The sequence below is a fragment of the Zalophus californianus genome, chromosome 17 (assembly GCF_009762305.2).
Source record: "Zalophus californianus isolate mZalCal1 chromosome 17, mZalCal1.pri.v2, whole genome shotgun sequence".
NCBI lineage: Eukaryota > Metazoa > Chordata > Mammalia > Carnivora > Otariidae > Zalophus > Zalophus californianus.
The window spans coordinates 14,788,615-14,809,269 of NC_045611.1; positions in this window are offsets into that span (position 1 = coordinate 14,788,615).

Below are 20,655 nucleotides of genomic sequence, written 5' to 3' on the forward strand. Positions count from 1 at the left end.
CATTAAATTATAAATTATAAAAATTTACTGAGCTGTACACTTACAATATGAATCTTTGTGATCAAAGAAACTTTGTGATCAAAGACACATCATGTCCTCTAGTCAACTGCCGCATGAATTCAGTCTCCGAAAAAAGCTGTAGTATCAAATTCCCATTTGATCAAGATCATGTCAGCTTCACACATACTTGTTTTTCAGCTTTTCAAGCTAAACCATTTAGGGAGAGATTCAAGTTAGACATGTTAGAGCAATGGAACATGTTTTATTATATTTGGATCTATTATCTCATAACATAGCTTTTAACAATGACAATTATTTCTATCCTAAAGACCTACGAAATATTTTTTAAATAGTCCTGATAATCAGGATATTTAATTCCTAAAAAGATCTACCAAACCACAAACTCAGGTACATTACTCTTTAATAGTCATAAAGTAGTCTGTAAAAAATACACAAGACTGAGCACAATGTTTCAGTGGTAGAGGGCACTCAAAATATGTGCTATTGATGGCAAAGGCAAATCAAGAGATAGACTAAGACACTACTCAAAGTATTTATGAAAGATCATGATGAGAAAAAGACTGAGACTCAAAGATGAATTCCAATTTTGCAAGACACTGTTAAAGATATATCTAAAATGAAGGGGGGGAACCGGAGGGGGGAGACGAACCATGAGAGACGATGGACTCTGAAAAACAAACTGAGGGTTCTAGAGGGGAGGGGGGTGGGAGGATGGGTTAGCCTGCTGATACGTATTAAAGAGGGCACGTTCTGCATGGAGCACTGGGTGTTATACACAAACAATGAATCATGGAACACTACATCAAAAACTAATGATGTAATGTATGGTGATTAACATAACAAAAAATTAAAAAGAATTTTTTCAAAAAAATATATCTAAAAGCCTAAGAGATGCAAAAGTCTTAAAGCTACAGTTATTTGAAATTTTCTATTAACTTGCTATTTTTATAAGGTAGAATCATTGCTCAGCATCAGCTTAGTCTACTGTATTCACAACTAGGAACCTTAAAGGATTCCCTTCCCTTTTTATGAGCCAAGTGTTACACAAATGTGGGATTAAAAAGGCAGGAGCCAAAAAAGAAAATACACTTTCAATACCAAAAATTCACATGTACAATTTTAACATCCCATACAAATCTCAAAATTTTGATAGCTAGCATATGAGGCTGAGAAAAGCAGTAACTGCCTTCATTTCTTCAAAACAAATTCAGTTATTTCCTATGTTGCCTAAATCAAAGGCAAACCTTGGGGCACCTGCGTGGCACAGTCAGTTAAGTGGCCAACACTTGGTTTTGTCTCAGGTCATGATCTCAGGGTCATGACATCAAGGCTTGCATTGGGCTGTGTGCTTAGGGCAGAGTCTGCTTGAGACTCTTTCTCCCTCTCACTCTGCCCCACCCCCTGCACTCTCTTTCTAAAATCGATAAATAAAATCTTAAAGAAAAAAAGTCAAGAAAAAAAGGAAGGCACACCTCACCTCAGATTGAATGTTTAAAATGCACAGAAATAGGGGTGCCTGGGTGGCTCAGTCGGTTAAGCGTCTGCCTTTGGCTCAGGTCATAATCCCAGCATCCTGGGATCGAGCCCCACATTGGCATCGGGCTCCGTACTCAGCAGGGAGCCTACTTCTCCCTCTCTCTCTGCCTGCCTGTCTGCCTACTTGTGATCTCTCTCTCTCTGTCAAATAAATAAAATCTTTAAAAAATTAAACTTAAAAAAATAAAACACACAGAAATAATCTTATTTGTTAGTATTTGTTAATAACACAGCAACAATTTTAAATCTGACTTAAGTAAAGAAGGGTTCTTCTTCCAAAATGAACATTTACATAAGTCACTATAGCTTACAATTAATATAAGGGGATCAAATTCTGAGAAAGAAAAATGGTTAAATTTGATCTTAACCTTCAGTTAAAATACATTTTTTTATGCCTGTCTGGTATTAGTGGCATAACTGCTCATTTTTTACATTTTAAGAGTTATGTCTTTTAAAATGTATTTTTAGCCAATGAGCAGCATAGAATAATCAGCCCAAAGTTCAAGACAGTTCCTCTCTTAACATTTACCAGGATTTCAAAGGAATCTTCTTTAGATTTTTTTTTTAAAGATTTTATTTATTTATTCATCAGAGAGAGAAAGAGCACAAGCAGGGGGAGAGACAGGTAGAGGGAGAAGCAGGTTCCCCACAGATCAAGGAGCCCAACGCAGAACTTGAGCCCAGGACCCCGGGGGATCAGGACCTGAACCGAAGGCAGATGCTCAACTGACTAAGCCACCCAGGCATCCCAGGAATCTTCTTTAGATTTAAATTAGTAACCTAATATTTCCAAATAACCAAATGTTGAATTAACTATTAGTTGAGCTATATGAAGTTGCCATTGGTATAGATCAAAAACAGTAAAATCTTGGTAATTTCGTGTGGCTTAACCTAATAACAGTTTTTTAGACAGTTCCAATTCTATTCCAAAAAAAAGCAAATATACACAAAAAAATGTTTACATCATCTGCAAATACATGTAAAAAAAGTGTTTCCAAAGAAACAACTAAATGCAATTGAACAAGGAAAAATAAAAATAGTGGGTTTTATGAAAATGGAAAAATCAGGTAGTTCAACAGGTTACTGAAATCCTGGTGGTGATCGATAAATCGACTTCTGCTTCACCTTTTATGAAGAGGCTGTACTTAGCAAATCACTGCGTAAGCTGCCTCAATAACAGCACTCCTGCTATCAAGTTTACTTGCAATGATTCCAACAAAGAAATTAATTTCTTAGATGACAAGAAAAGGTTATCTGAAACAGGGAAAACACAGGAAACTGAGCTTTCTGCTAATAAAACAGACAAATACCAGTCTAGGCACTGATTTTAGAGCTGTTTTATGCTCTGCAAGACCTGAATTCCCTGTAGCCTAACTAATACCAGTACTTTAGACACATACGCATCTACCTATATACACTACCCATACAATATATCTATATACATACATACTTGCCTCTGTTACCTGTTTTAGCAAGGTTCCTAGTTACAGCACTGAAAGTTCCATGATCCAGAAACCCAAGCCTGGGCAAATTGGGATTGTTGGTTACCCTAATCTACAGCTACATCTTGTTTGTGCATGTACACCTATGCATATACACATAAACACTCACCCATCCACATCCCAAACTCCAAAAAGTGCCTTCCTGAAACTTCTAATGAACTTACTAACTCTTCAGAAAATAAGTAGTGCTATAAACTTATCCAAGAGCTTTAACTTGCTTTATAACTACATCAATAAAGTATATAACTGGCAGTGATCAAATCTGAGAATGTGGAAACTGCCATTCATCACAAATCATCAGACGTATTCATTCCTAAAATCTTTTTTTTTTTAAGATTTTATTTATTTATTCATGGGAGACAGAGAGAGAGAGAGAGAGAGAGAGAAGCAGAGGGAGAAGCAGGCTCCCAAGGAGCAGGGAGCCCGATGCGGGACTCGATCCCAGGACCCTGGGATCATGACCTGAGCCGAAGGCAGACGCTTAACCAACTGAGCCACCCAGGCGCCCCGACGTATTCATTCCTAAAAGATTTTATGCTTAAATCATATTTATATAGATAAGTATTACTATTGGTAACCTCTTACAATTATTCTGTGTTGTAAATACGAGGAAAATCTCTGCAGCACTCTACAGGTCTAAATTCCAGCTTTATCACTTATCAATGATGTAACCTTAGGAGAAACTGCTTAACCTCATGAATTCTTTATTTCCCAGTGTGTAAAATAGGGATAATTGTACTTACCTCATAGGGTTTTTATGAGTACTAAATGATGTAATGTATATAAAATCTTGGTACAATACAGTAGCTTAAAATTAATGATCACTAGATGTTACTTACTGTTATAGTTGCTAATAGTATTATTGTACAGTAAGAACTTACAAGTGCTTTGAAGGTAGCAGTCACCTATTCCTGTCTTCTTTGGTGGAAACATTTTCTACTAAAAATAATTTATTTCCTATTACAATATTTAGATTTCCAGAATTATTATTTCTGACTGTAAAAACTATGAGAATCTTTAACAGTTTAAAAGAGTGCTCTTATAATAAGACTAATTACTTCTTTATAAAGAATTTCTTTCCATTATTGAATTTCAACATCAGATGTAATAGTGCAAGTAAAGAATAAAAATCAGAACTCCTTGGCCCCTAACTTTAATAAAATATCATATTTAAAGGGCTAAAATACAGATGATAAAGTTTTATGTGTGCCAAAAAGAACAAGTGTAAACATTAAATCAAAACAGAGTCAAATTAGATTTGAGAGTTCGAGGAAACCTCTAAAATCATCTAGTCTAATGCCCTCATTTTATAAATAAGACCCAAAAAAAGGTGACCTGTCCAATGTTATATGGCCAGAATCAGAGATAGTACAGTAAGTCAGGTTTCCTAGTACCTACTCTAATTATCTTTTCAGTATGCTTCTCTCCAAATCGTAAGTATAAATCTTGAGATGAATTCCTATTTCAGAATTTCTAATAAAAATCATCTTTAAATACAGAACAATAATTAAGATGTGTGATGAGAAGGCCAAGGAAAAATAACTAGGAAAATGTAGTGGAAAATACACTTTGAAGTCAAACAGAGCTTGTTTCAAATGCCAGCTATGTCACTTCTTTATTCTGTATCAGTGGGCAAAGTACTTTATCTGAGCTTCAGATTCTTCACTTGTAAAATGGGGATAATACCACTTAGAACAAATACATAGATTATAAAAAGGGTTAGAATTGCACAATAACATAATCCCAACAATAGTCGGGAGTCACACTACCTATACTGGAGTCTCAACTCCACAACTTCCTTGTTGTTTGATCAAGTTATATAACTTTGAACCTGGGAAGTACTTCAACACAGAATATGATGGCACATAATAGTTTTAGTGTTATCAATATTATATATGAATCCTCTGCCATTAAGTGTGTAGTGAATAAGAACAACCAACACAACTACTGATAAAAATACATTTGCTTTTATAAGTAAAACAGATTGACAAAGCCAACATGTTACACAAAAATTGATGCTACCTATGCTAAAATATGCCCAATACCCTGAAATGTGTAAAAAGTTCTTAAGATTGAGATTAAATGTCAAATTCAAAAAGTACAAAAATTCAAATCTATCAAGTAAATAATCATTCTGTAGTGACATATTTAAGAAAATTGTGGTTTTCAGGGTTTTGGACTTTAAAATGCTCCATTCACAAGTCAGAAAAATATAGTATAAAGCCAGAAGTTAGGTAATAAAGTTTACAAAGTATGAAATAAAGCTAAAATTATAGCAATGACACATTAGAAAATCTGTAAAACATCATATATAGAAGAAACAGCCAGCTTTGGAAGACTGTGTCTATTATGACATGGTTTTCATACACTCCTAATCAAAAATATAAAAGGGGGGGTGCCTGGGTGGTCAGTAGGTTAAGCATCTGCCTTCGGCTCAGGTCATGATCCCAGAGTTCTGGGATTGAGCCCCACATAGGGCTCCCTGCTAAGCGGGAAGACTGCTTCTCCCTCTCCCTCTGCCTGCCACTCCCCCTGCTCGTACTCTATCTCTCTCTCTCTGTCAAATAAATAAATAAATTCTTAAAAAGAAATTTATAGGGGTGCCTGGGTGGCACAGTTGGTTGGGCGACTGCCTTTGGCTCAGGTCATGATCCTGGAGTCTTGGGATCAAGTCCCACATCGGGCTCCCTGCTCGGCGGGGAGTCTGCTTCTCCCTCCCCGCTCTCATGCTCTCTCTCTCTCTCTCTCATTCTAATAAAATCTTTAAAAAAAAAATTTATATATATATGTATATATATATAATAAGAGAAAAAGAAACAGTGGAAATCCACATCCAACATATTACCATTTAAGAGAACCAATTCCCAGTTGATTAGAAAAGAGCTATCTGAACTGGATGAAAAGGCAGGATTCCTAAATTCAAAGGCAAATTAAAACCACAAAGTTTAAACGAAACAGCATGAAAAAAAATACCTCACAAAAATGAAAAGGAATAATTCAGTTTTCAGCTTTCTCTTTATAAAAATTCTATTTTTAGATAAGATATAGTGGTTTAAGATGCTACCATGTCTTTAAGCTCCATTTGGTAGGGAAATACCTGTGTTGGCTTTCCTATTTCTAAAGGTAAATAGGAGGTTTTGCATTTAAGTTACAATGTAGACTACTTCAGAGTAACCTCATGCCAAAATGGCACATTTCTGAGGGATGCAAAGGTATTCAATAAAAAGCTTTTAAAGGCATATTTTTAAACTTGCAGCAGGAAAGCTTTTCTGTGTCAAGACAGTAATTCTTTTAACAGCATTGATCAAAATGTCATTCTTTTATGAGTGTACAATACCTTTTAATGGCATACAACAAGCCATTAGGGTTATACACCTCTGTATAGCAGACAACTTACTGGAAAAAAGGGAACACTGGCCAAGATACAGTCAGTAGGTTTTATGCTTCTAATAAGGGATCTTTCCCCCCCTAACTGCTTCATTCTCAAGTCCCCAACTGAAATTATCCAAAGATTAAGTGGTAAGCTTTCTTCTGTAATTTAGAAGCGCTTTCACAGAGTCCTAAACTGCAAGGTCTAAACTTTATCTTTGTAGATACCATAGGATGGCCTTGAAAACAGTCTCTCACCCAGGGCCAGTGAAAAATTATTCATGAAGATTAGAAAAGAATGATGGTTTTATTTACTTTGCTAGTTTCTGGGGAAAGAAGTAAGTCAATTAAAAAAAATGTTATGAGATGATCACTTTTCAAATTTATTTACAAAGCCAAATACTAAAGGAATATTAAAGTTATGTATTACTCTAACACAAAATATCTCTTTTTATCAACTAATAGTGATTATATAATCTTTTATACAAGGAAATTATTTAAAAATCATCTTAAAACAGGTCCTTGTCTTTGGGGTATTCCTGCTTAAAGAAAGAAAATAAACTCTGAAACTATATAGAAAACAAACACAGGGCACCTGGGTGGCTCAATCCATTGAGCATCTGACTCTTGATTTTGGCTAAGGTCATAATCTCAGGGTCCTGGGATCGAGCCCCATGTTGGGCTCCATCCTCAGCAGGGAGTCTGCTTGAGATTCTCTCTCTCCCACTGCCCCTCCCCCTGCTTGTGCTTGTTCTCTCTCAAATAAATAAATCTTTTTTTAAAAAGAAAATTTAAACATATAAGTATACAAACTCATGAAAAACTTCCATCAATTTACCAAATTTTTAACCACTCAGGAAATGGAGAGGTAAGGGAATTACAGAAATATCCCAGATAAATTGATTGTAGCATAAATTTTGACCTTTGGAAAATTATTTAAGGGCTTCATAGAGTCTAAAAAATGTTAGCAATAATAATTACAATCCTGTATCAAAAAGGAAAACTCAACTTAACAGACAATACCAGTTACATTTCAAAATCTTTTGCCTAACAGCAAAATTTAAAAAGTAGAAGAAATTGTCTCCTTTTAAAAGTATGAGTGTCTGGATGTGGATATGTGGTATTGTAGTGGGAAAAAAATGGTACCCCAAAAAAGGAAGTTCCTATTAATGGCTTTCCAAATTTTATAATCAAACAAAGTTTGTTTCAGGCAATATGGAAAACCAGAGTATATACACCAACTCCATCACTGAAAACAACTAAAAATGCAAGGTAATATATTATACAAAAATACCTTCTTAAAAGCATCCTAGTTGATAAGAATAGTAAGAAGTTATCAACTCAAAGTTTCAGAGAAAGTGGAACTCAGAAATCCCAAGTGCTAAATATGCTTTTGCTCTTGGGAATACTTGGTTAACCATTTTGACCAAAGTAAAATCTTATAGATCTTATTTGGTATGAGGGTTAGAAAACAAACCTGAACACCACCTAAGAGTCTAACAGGAGATTCTCCAAGCCATGAAGCCAGGAACTCAAAGGGTTAGCCCCTCAATGTAAAGGCGATCAGGAGACTAGGCCTAAGGGACCATAAGGAAAGTTGTTGTGGCAATGAGCAAGGCAGGGAAAACATAAAACCACAAGGAGCTGTAACCACAACCTTGGAACTCAAGTAAATATACATGCTAAATCCTTATCATCAGAATGGGTCCAAAAATATATAAATAAGTAAATAAACATAAACTGGTGCACAACTGGTAGTGTTCCCAGAAGCCAGATTGCAGCAAACACAAATGTTATCTGGTGGAACTGTTAAATACATAAGTAAAGAAGGCACCATGAAAGAGAAAATGAACCTATGAGGATTTCATTTATTGGAATTGTCAAAAATAGATTATACACATTTAATATATTTAAAATAATTTTTAAGGTGTAAACATATTTCACAGAACAAAAAATTAAAAATAAATGACCTAGAATACTCAAAAGACATCTATACAAATTAAATACACAGTAGTTAAAATTTAAAACTCAGTGCAGAGGATATGGCAGATTATCTCAAATGAGACTAACATTCCCAATAAAAAGAACTAGAAAAACTAGGTAAAATACAGAAAACAACTATGGAAAGGCATGAGAGAGCTACCAAAAGCAACCAAGAAGTACAAAAGAGAAGTATACAGAAAGAAGCTCAGCTTTCAGCATCAGTTTTCTTAAGTCATTGCCAATGCTCAATCAGGAGGCTAAGAAGCTGAGTAGAATTGTTAGCAGTGTCACAAGCCAGGTGGGATATTTTTGAGGTTGGATAATGCTAGTGGTAAACCAGAAATGTATCAGAAGAATGAAATCCAGCTATATATCAGCTCAATCTTAGGTGTATTAAGTTTAACTGTCTACACCTACTGTCAGAAGCAAAATGAAAACAAAAAAACTCTTTGGGAAAGTTAATATCATTCAGATCTTCCAAGTACGCATCTAATATCTAACAATACTGTCAATTCCATTGACAATTACTAGGCATATCAAGAGACAAAACCACAATAAAATTTAAAAGAAAAGAAACAGATCTACAAGATATACAGGTACTGGAGTTATTAGATGTAGGCTTTAAAATATCTTTGATTATTATGTTAAAAAATAGAAGAGGACCCCAGTTTCCCATAAAATAAGAACCCTCACCTAAATCTGATATACCCACATAACCTTAACAAAATTATAAAAAGGGAGTGAATATAAAAACCCCTCAAAATCCACATCTACAGCATAACTAAGAGACAAAGACTAGCATAACCCATGGAATCCATGCTTTAAAAAGAGATAAACGAAGATTATGAAGAAAAGAAGAGAAGGTGACAAAATACAGACAAAATAAGCACCAGTAAGTGGGGAAATCCTTAAAATAGGTCTCAGACCTGTTAGATCAGAGCACTAGTTACTGTGGAATCAAAAAGAAGAGGTTTGCAATCACAAGAAACAGAAGTGACAGTGTTAGGGAAGCACCACTTCTAGGGGAGACTTAGAAGTGGTATTTCTTGGATGCTTGGTGGTAAGGAGAAAAAAGAAAACAATAATGGTCCTACAGATATAAAAGAGAAGCACAAAATTAGAGGGATGTCAAACCCTGTCACCCGTCAAAACAAATGCACCACAGATTCAAGATACTGCACATTATAGTAACAGAACAGACTGCTTTTAAACTAAGAAACCCTGTAAACCCTCTAACCATTTTCACTATTAAACTATTTTCACTGGTCAAGAAAAATTAAATTTCATAACTGATCATAAAATAGCTGGCAACAACTGTAACTAGGTTTATAAGAATACAAAAAATAAGAACCAAAACTCTTCAGCTGATGAACATCTCTCTCCAAGGAACGAAGGAAGGGGAGGGGAGGGGGAGGGAGGGAAAGGGAGGGGACAGGAGGGGAGGGAGGAAGGAAGGAAGGAAGAAAGAAGAAAGAAAAAAAGGCCATAAGAAAGAAAGAAAGGCCATAAGGTAGAGATAACTATAATAATATCTCAACCTGAATTATACATTGTTAAACAGTATTTACAAATATTGGGGGGAAAGCATCAAATCAAACATTCAATAATTCAGAACAGAAATGGGCCCCAAATCTTCACATTAGGAAGATGTGAAATGAGAGATATCTGGTCTAATAAATAAAATTAAGGAGACAAAAGTTATTTTAAGAAAGGAAGAATAAATTATAAATTACTCAAGAGAAAATAGAATTGAATGAAAATACAGTAAGGGGTATTGAATGAAAGGATAAAAATAGCAGAAGAACAAAATGAAGAAAGATCATAATGAGAATCAGGGAGAAAGTGTTAATATATGAAAAAGAGAAAGAGGACCAACACACATAAAATGGTACAGCTAATATTTAAAACTTGAATACAAAAAGAGATAACCAGAAATAAGAGAATACATGAGTCTATATATTAAAAAGACCTGTGAAAGATCTGGGAAATTGACACAAAAACCCTATTATGGGACATATGCAATATGTAATTGGGCTTTAAAGGTAAAATTGCAAACCCCCACACACCCCACAATTTAGAACATATGGCTCCTAGTTATTTCTGACTAGAGTCACATAGCCCTTAGTTACTGTTAAAGAAATCTGTAAAATTGCCTTAGGAAATAACATAAAATTGTCTCCTGAAAAGTCTGTGGGATACTGTTCTACCTGAGAGAGCAAACATAATGTGCCATGTTTGCAAGAAAAAAATAAGTTTGCAACTTAATAATTCCAGGATATAGAACGTCTGCCTTTGTACTCTTGTGAACATAATATGCAGAGAGTATTTTGAAGTTCTAGGCCCCTAAAGCAGAACAACCAGTCTCCTAAAGCAGAATGACAACCTTACTATAGCCATGACAACAAAATCAGATAGGGAACTGACAGAAGGAACAAGATGATCAAGAAAAGAAATATTATAGGACCTAATCTCTAATCAATCAGCTTGATTCAAGACCCTGAGACCATTACCCTGAATTTTCACCCTCTTAAAACCTCTGTTTATAAGCCGTCGGGAGTTCAAGACTTTTGAACATTAGCTCCCTGTTCTCCTGGGTGACACCACACCAATAAATAGCCTATCTTTTTTCACTGCAGAAACTTGGTGTTGAATTTTATTACCTTGATGCTCATTGGGTGGATGAACTCTCCTTTGGTTATTTAAAAAGATAAAAAAATCTTCCAAGATCATTTACATGGGAAGCAAAATCAAACTGGTATCAGACTACTGAGCAGCAACATACAAAGAAAGATATTAGGAGGGTAGGAACCAAGTTATGCTATTTAAACTGACAAACAATGAAATCCAGAGTAAGCAAAAAGAGGATGAGGCATAATTAAGGGCATTATAAATAGTAGTATAAAATAACCACTAGAACAAAAATACAAACTTTCTAAAATACCAAAGAAAATACAAAAGGGAGGTGCAATAAAAAATATACTACATAAAAAGAGAGAAAATGTAATACATATAATATTATGATGTGTTAGTATAGAGACCACACATAAAAACTTACCTATTTTTAAATAAGATAGTTTCAAATTAACTCACAGAGCAAAATTCAGCTCTTCAATATATTGCACAAACTCATCTAAAATAAAGAGATTCAAAAAGTAAAAATATAAGGGACAAAGGTCTTCAAGGCAAATGAAAACAATAAACAGGTGTTGTAATTCCGATATTAGACATGGCAGAACTGAGAACAAAAAACATTACACACTAAAAAAGCAACATTTTATGACCTAAAGACCACATTCAAAATAAATATAATAGTTATGAATATCTACACACCAAATAACATGACAACTACTTTGATAACATGAATCCAAGAGAAATAAAAATGTAAGAAAGAAACCGAACAGAAGACATCAATATACCAAAACTCAGTACAAGACAAATGTACAAAAACTTTTAAAAAAACCAACCATGGAAGTCATGAACTAAACAAAGCTATATCAATATCTAGATTTTTAAACTCCCATAACAAATACTTTCCAAGTATACATGAAACATTCACAAACATTGACCAAATATTATAAGTCTCAAAGAAAACTTCAATATGTTCCATAAAGTAGAAACAATATAAATAGTATTCTCTGATCCCATAAAATAGAAGTAGAAAATTATAACAAAATAAAAAGGGTCTCCCACATGGTAATTTTAGAACTACCCAGCAAAGTCCTCAATGAAAGGGGAAATATAACCTCCCACACTAAACAAAACTGTCAAAATTAAAGACAATACCAAGTGTGGGGAAAGATGGGGAACACTAAAGCTCTTCTACAATCAGGTGGGACTATAAATTGGTACAACCACTTTAGAAAACTCTTTGGCAATTTCTACTAAACCTAAACACATGCCGCTGTATGACCCAGGAATTCTTTTCCTAGACAAACAGACACATATAGATATACATGCATATACACACGTAAAAAAGACAAGTGTATGTCTCTAGAATGACATGTACAAGAATATTCATAGCTTGATAGACAAACTCAATGTGCATGAACAAGAGAACTATATATTGTCGTATATTCATACAGTACAATATTGCACACAATGAAAAAGAATAAAAGTGGCCTTGCACAACATAATTGGTATCATGTGTTATTTTAAGTAAAAGAAACAAGACACAAAATAGCACATACTTTTAAATGAAGTTCAAAATGAAGTAAAACAAATTGATGTTAGCCAGAGCATTTAGGCAAGAAAAATAAAAGACATCCCAATTGGAAAATACATAAAATTATATCTGTTCACATATGATGTACTTTTTTATGTAGAAAACCTTACAGATGCCACAAAAAATTTTAGAACTAATAAATGAACTCAGCCAGGAAATAGGATACAAAGTCAACACACAAAGTTAGTTACATCTATACACTAACAATGAACAATCTAAAAAGGAAATTATGAACACAATTTCATTTACAATAGCATCAAAAAGAATAAAACACTTAGGAATTAACCAAGAAGGTGAAAGACTTGCACAATGAAAACTGCAAAACAATGCTGAAAGAAATTAAAGAAAATACAAATGAATGAAAACACATCTCATGCTCATTGATTGGAAGACTTAATACTGTTGACATGTCAATACTACCCAAAGTGATCTACAGATTCAGTGCAATCTGAATCAAATCTGCAATTCCTATCAAAATCCCAGTGATGATTTGGCAGAAAAAAAAAAAAACAACTCATCCTAAAATTTATATAGAATCTCAACGGACCTCAAATAGCCAAAACAATCTTGAAAAAGGAGAACAAAGCTGGAGGACTCACACTTCTTGATTTCAAAACTTACTACAAAGCTACAGCAATTGGGGCGTCTGGGTGGCTCAGTTGTGTAAGCCTCCAACTCTTGATTTCATCTTAAGTCATGATATCGAGCCCCACATCAGGCTCTGTACTCAGTGGGGAGTCTGCTTGAGATTCCCTCCCTCTCTCCCTGCCCCTTCCCACTGTGCTCTTTCTAATAAATAAATAAATAAATCTCTCTCTCTCTCTTTTTTTTAAAGCTACAGTTATCAAAACGGAGAGAAAACAGGGTGGTACTGGCATAAAGACAACGGAATTGAATACAGACCAACGGACTTGAATACTGGGCCCAGAAATAAGCCCAGATATATATGTGTGTATATATACATACATACATATACACACACACACATATATATGTTCAAATGATTTTTTAAATTTTTTATTTTTTTATAAATATTAAATATTTAATATATAAATATTAAACAACACACTACTGTACAAGTAATGGGCCAAATAAGAAATCAAATGGCAAATGAAAATGTCTCAAAAGAAAAAGAAAGCACCAAAAGAAAGAAAAAGAAAGCACAATACTCTAAAACCTGTGGGATGCAGCAAAAGGCCAGAATAAACAATAAGATAACACTGAAAGTAACGACCAGTTTAAAACAAACAAAATAGGCAATGCTCTAACTACATTAACTAAGAAAAAAGAGAAAAGACTCAAAAATCAAAATGAGAAATGGAAAGCAATACAACAGATAACCACAGAAATACACAGTGTGATAACAGATTAAGATTATGATAAAGAATTATATACCAACAAATCAGGTAACTTAGGTCAAATGATTTCTGACAAGGGTAGCAAGACGACTCAATGGGGAAGGACAGCCCTTTCAACAAATGGTGCTGGGAAAACTGGATGTCCACATGTAAAAGAATGAAACTGGACCCTTACCTGACCACATACAAAAATTAACTCAAAATGGATCAAAGATCTAAACCTAAGACCTAAAATATAAAACTTAGAAGAAACAGAGCAAAAACATCATGACATTTGATTTGGCAATGACTTCTTGTATATGACACCAAAGGCACATGTAACAAAAGAAAAGATATACAAATCAGACTTCATGAAAATAAAATTTGTGCAACAAAAGACACTACCTACAGAGTAAAAAAGCAATCCATAAAATGGAATATTTGCAAATCATTTATCTAATAAGGAATTAAATTTCAGAATGTAAAGAGAACTTCTGAAACTCAACAACAAAAGGACAAACAACCTAATTAAAAAATGCATAAAGGACGTGAATAGACATTTCTCCAGAGAAGATATGCAAATGCCCAATAAGCACATGAAAAGATGCTCAGTGTCACTAACCACTAGGGACTAGGGAAATGCAAATTAAAACTATAATAAGAATACCACCTCACACCTATTAAAAGGGCAACTATCAAAAAACAAGAAAAAACAAAGTAACAAGTGTTGGTGAAGAAGTAGAGAAATCAGAAATCTTGTACACTGTTGGTGGAAACGTAAAGTGGTACAGCCAGTTTGGGAAAACAGTATGGTAGTTCCTCAAAAAATTAAAAATAGAATTTCCATATAATTCAGAAATTCCCTTTCTAGATATATACCCAGAAGAATTGATAGCAGGGCCTTGAAGAGTTGTTTGTATACCCATGTTCATAGCAGCATTATTTACAATAGTTAAAACACTGAAGCAACTGAAATGTCTATCAACCAATGAATGAATAGGCAAAATGTGATATATACATACAATGAAATATTATTCAGCCTTAAAAAGGAAGGAAATTCTGCAATATGCTACAACATGGATGAACCTGGAGGATATTAAGTGAAATAAGCCAGTCACATAAATATAAATACTGTATGATTCCACTTAGATGAGGTAGAGAGTATACACACTATATGTAGAAGCAGTAATAAAAGGAAGGGGGGAAATTGGAGGGGGAGATGAACCATGAGAGACTATGGAGTCTGAGAAACAAACTGAGGGTTCTAGAGGGGAGGTGGTAGGGGGATGGGTTAGCCTCGTGATGGGTATTAAAGAAGGCACATATTGAATGGACTACTGGGTGTTATATGCAAACAACGAATCATGGAACACTACATCAAAAACTAATGATGTATGGTGATTAACATAATAAAATAAAAAATATATATATAGTAATTAAAATCAGGGACATAAAGTAGAATGGTAGTTGCCAGGAGCTGGGGGAAAAGGTGAAATGGAGAGTTATTTTTTAATGGGTATAGAGTTTCAGTTTACAAGAGGAAAAGAGTTATGAAGATGGATGGTGGTGATGGTTGGAGAACATTATAAATGTATTTAATTCCACTAAACTGCATGCTTAAAATGGGTAAGATGATAAATTTTATGTTATGTATATTTTACCACAATAAAAAAATTTTGGAATAAAAACTTCACTGATGTTGATAATAACAAGAATATTGTGGTTATCTCTGGGAAGACGGGATGGTAATAATTGGGAATGAACATAAGAACTTATGAGATGCTGAGAATGTTCTGTATCTTGATCTGGTTGTATATATAGATGTAGAAAACAATAAAAAATATTTTTCTGAACTGTATACTTAAGATTAGTGGACCTGACATTCTTTACTACATGTCAAACAACCAAAACAACCAAAATAGTCTTGAACAGATACTTCATCAAAAAAAGAAATCAAAAAAAAAAAAAAAAAGAAATCCAAATGGTCAGAAAACATAAGTATACTCAGCCTCATTAGATACTAAGGAAACGCCAATTAAACCACTACGACAACTGCTACAAGATTAATACACTATTTGATCAATCATCTTGACTGATTTGTGAGATTGCAAACTGGTACAACCATTTTGGAAAACTGTGATTTCTCTAGTAAGCTAAAATATAGAATTCTCTCAAAAAGTTGCTTGGCTTATGTATCTTATTTCAGTCAAGTCCTTAGTCCAGTAGCCACAGTTCTTTTCTAGACATGCTTGGGGTTTTTAAGGCTTTTTTTTCTGACCCCATATATTCCATCTTTCTTCCTACTTATGAATATCTTAGACCTATCAAGAATCAGAGAGACTTGCTCCCGAGCAAGATGGCGGAGGAGTAGGAGACCTAGATTTCGTCTGGTCTCAGGAATTCAGCTGAATAGGGATCAAACCATTCTGAACACCTACGAACTCAACAGGAGATCAAAAAGGAGAGTAGCAACAACTATCTGAACAGAGAAGCGACCACTTACTGGAAGGTAGGATGTGCGGAGAAGTGAATCCGAGGCGATATTCGAGAGGACAGACGGCGGGGGAGGGGCCTCCGCCAGCCGCTTCTGGTAAGTGATAGAGTCCTGGAGCACAAAATCGGAACTGTTAGAAGTCGGCTCCGCTGAGGGACATCGCTGCAGTGGCTAAGAAGGGGGTGGAACCCTCGCGGGACAGTGTGGTCTCAGGACCCTTGGGGTCACAGAAAGACCGGGGGTGCCTGAGTGCGCCAGAGCTCCCAGGTATCAGAGCAGGGAAGCCGGCTGCAGAGACGGAGCTGAGGCGCGGGCTCTCAGCTCGGGGTTGCCATAAACTGTGATCCGCGGCCCAGTCGGGCCACTGCTCCTCCAGCAGGGACCCAACAGGCAGCAGATCCGGGGACACTCCCCTTCCTTCCCGGGGAGGAGCGGCGCGGGAACACACCACAGGGATCTGCTGGGTTTGGAGACTCCACACGGGGTCGGGTGCCGCAGATAGCAACGCTCGGTCACAGGCCAGGTGAGCACGGAGAGCGGCCGGAGACCAGGGACAAGGGAGTGACTGCTTTTCTCTGGGGGAGCACTGAGGAGCGGGGCCCTGAGTTCTCAGCTCCTCCAGGTGGAGATTGGGAGGCCACCATTTTTGCCCTGGTCCTCCAAGGCTGTACAGAGAGCTTGCAGGGAACAAAAGCTCCTGAGATCAAACCCAGCAGCTTGCTTAGCCCAACCGACAAGGGCGGGGCAATTCAGCCTCCGGCAAAGACATTTGGAAACCACAGCAACAGGGCCCTCCGCCAGAAGATCAGCTCGAACAGCCAGCAAGCCAAGACCAAGTTTACCGATCAAGGAGAACGGGAGAACTCCAGCGCTAGGGGAATACTGCACATAGAATTCATGGCTTTTTTTTAACCATGATTCATTAGTTCATCAAAGTTAATTTTTGTTAACTGCTTTTTTTTTCTTTTTCCCTTTTTCAACCAACATCTTATCAATCTCTTTTTAAAAAAAAAAAAACCATTTTTTATTTTTCATTTTTAGAGTCATATTTTATCCCTTCATAGTAGTTACCCTTATTTTTGGCATATATATATAAGTTGTTCCCTCTTTAAAATTTTGAGATACAATCTCTTCTAACAGATCAAAATATACCCTAAATCACTAGTGTATGGCTCTGTTCTAGTCTCCTGCCTGATCACATTCTCTCCCTTTTTTCTTTTTTTTTTTAAATCTTCTTTCTTTTTTCAAACAACTTCTTATCTTATCAAGTCCTTTTATAAAATCATTATAATTTTCATCTTTACAGTCATCTTCTATCGCTTCATTGTATCAACCCTTATTGTGTACATATATGTCTTTCTTCCTTCAAAATTTTAGGAGGCACTTTTTTCTAACGACCAAAATACGCCCAAAATCTAGTGTGTGGCACTGATCAATGCACTGGCCTGATCATATTTGATCACATTCTGCTTTTTTTGTATTGTTCTGTTTCTGTTTTTATCTTTTTTTTCTTTTTTTTTTTTCTCTTTCTTTTTTCTTTCTTTCCCTTTCTTTTCCCCTGGTTTCAGGTCTTTTCTGATTTCTATACAGTATATTTGCTGGGGACGTTGTAAACCTGTTAGCATTTTGTTCTCTCATTCATCTATTCTCCTCTGGACAAAATGACAAGACGAAAAAAATCACCTCAGCGAAAAGAACAAGAGGTAGTACCGTCAGCCAGGGACCTACTCAATACGGACGTTAGTACGATGTCGGACCTAGAGTTCAGAATCATGACCTTAAAGATACTAGCTGGGCTTGAAAAAAGCGTGGAAGTTATTAGAGAAACCCTTTCTGGAGAAATAAAAGAACTAAAATCTAACCAAGTCGAAATCAAAAAGGCTATTGATGAGGGACAATCAAAAATGGGGGCACTAAATGCTAGGATAAATGAGGCAGAAGAGAGAATCAGTGATATAGAAGACCAAAAGATGGAAAATAAAGAGGCTGAGAAAAAGAGGGAGAAACAACTACAGGATCACGAGGGCAGAATTCGAGAGATAAGTGATATGATAAGACGAAACATTAGAATAATTGGGATCCCAGAAGAAGAAGAAAGAGAGAGAGGGGCAGAAGGTATATTGGAGCAAATAACAGCAGAGAACTTCCCTAATGTGAGGAAGGAAACAGGCATCAAAATCCAGGAGGCACAGAGAACCCCTCTCAAAATCAATAATAATAGGTCAACACCCCGACATCTAATAGTAAAACTTACGAGTCTCAGAGACAAAGAGAATATCCTGAAAGCAGCTCGGGAGAAGAGATATGTAACCTACAATGGTAAAAATATTAGATTGGCAATAGACCTATCCACAGAGACCTGGCAGGCCAGAAAGGACTGGCAAGATATCTTCAGAGCACTAAACGAGAAAAATATGCAGCCAAGAATACTATATCCGGCTAGGCTGTCATTGAAAATAGAAGGAGAGATAAAAAGCTTCCAGGACAAACAAAAACTAAAGGAATTTGCAAACACGAAACCAGCCCTCCAAGAAATATTGAAAGGGGTCCTCTAAGGAAAGAGAGAGCCTAAAAGCAGCAAAGATCAGAAAGGAACACAGACAACATACAGTAACAGTCACCTTACAGGCAATACAATGGCACTAAATTCATACCTTTCAATAGTCACCCTGAATGTAAATGGGCTCAATGCCCCAATCAAAAGACACAGGCTATCAGATTGGATTAAAAAGCAAGACCCATCCATATGCTGTCTGCAAGAGACTCATTTTAGACCCAAAGACACCCCCAGATTGAAAGGGAGGGGGTGGAAAACCATTTACCATGCTAATGGACACCAAAAGAAAGCTGGGGTGGCAATCCTTATATCAGACAAACTAGATTTTAAAACAAAGACTGTAATAAGAGATGAGGAAGGACACTATATCCTACTTAAAGGGTCTATCCAACAAGAAGATCTAACAATTGTAAATATCTATGCCCCGAACATGGGAGCAGCCAATTATATAAGGCAATTAATAACAAAAGGAAAGAAACACATTGACAACAATACAATAATAGTGGGGGACTTTAACACCCCCCTGACTGAAATGGACAGATCATCTAAGCAAAATATCAACAAGGAAATAAAGACTTTAAATGACACACTGGACCAAATGGACTTCACAGACATATTCAGAACATTCCATCCCAAAGCAAAGGAATACACATTCTTCTCTAGTGCCCATGGAACATTCGCCAGAATTGATCACATCCTAGGTCACAAATCAGGTCTCAACCGGTACCAAAAGACTGGGATCATTCCCTGCATATTTTCAGACCACAATGCTTTGAAACTAGAACTCAATCACAAGAGGAAAGTCGGAAAGAACTCAAATACATGGAGGCTAAAGAGCATCCTACTACAGAATGAATGGGTCAACCAGGAAATTAAAGAAGAATTAAAAAAATTCATGGAAACCAATGAAAATGAAAACACAACTGTCCAAAATCTTTGGGATACAGCAAAGGCAGTCCTGAGAGGAAAGTATATAGCAATACAAGCCTTTCTCAAGAAACAAGAAAGGTCTCAAATACACAACCTAACCCTACACCTAAAGGAGCTGGAGAAAGAACAGCAAATAAAGCCTAAACCCAGCAGGAGAAGAGAAATCATAAAGATCAGAGCAGAAATCAATGAACTAGAAACCAAAAGAACAGTAGAACAGATCAACGAAACTAGGAGCTGGTTCTTTGAAAGAATTAACAAGATTGATAAACCCCTGGCCAGACTTATCAAAAAGAAAAGAGAAATGACCCAAATCAACAAAATCATGAATGAAAGAGGAGAGATCACAACCAACACCAAAGAAATACAAACAATTCTAAGAACATATTATGAGCAACTCTATGCCAGCAAATTAGATAACCTGGAAGAAATGGGTGCATTCCTAGAGATGTATCAACTACCAAAACTGAACCAGGAAGAAATAGAAAACCTGAACAGACCTATAACCACTAAGGAAATTGAAGCAGTCATCAAAAATCTCCCAACAAACAAAAGCCCAGGGCCAGATGGCTTCCCAGGGGAATTCGATCAGACATTTAAAGAAGAATTAATACCTATTCTCCTGAAACTGTTCCGAAAAATAGAAATGGAAGGAAAACTTCCAAACTCCTTGTATGAGGCCACCATTACCTTGATCCCAAAAC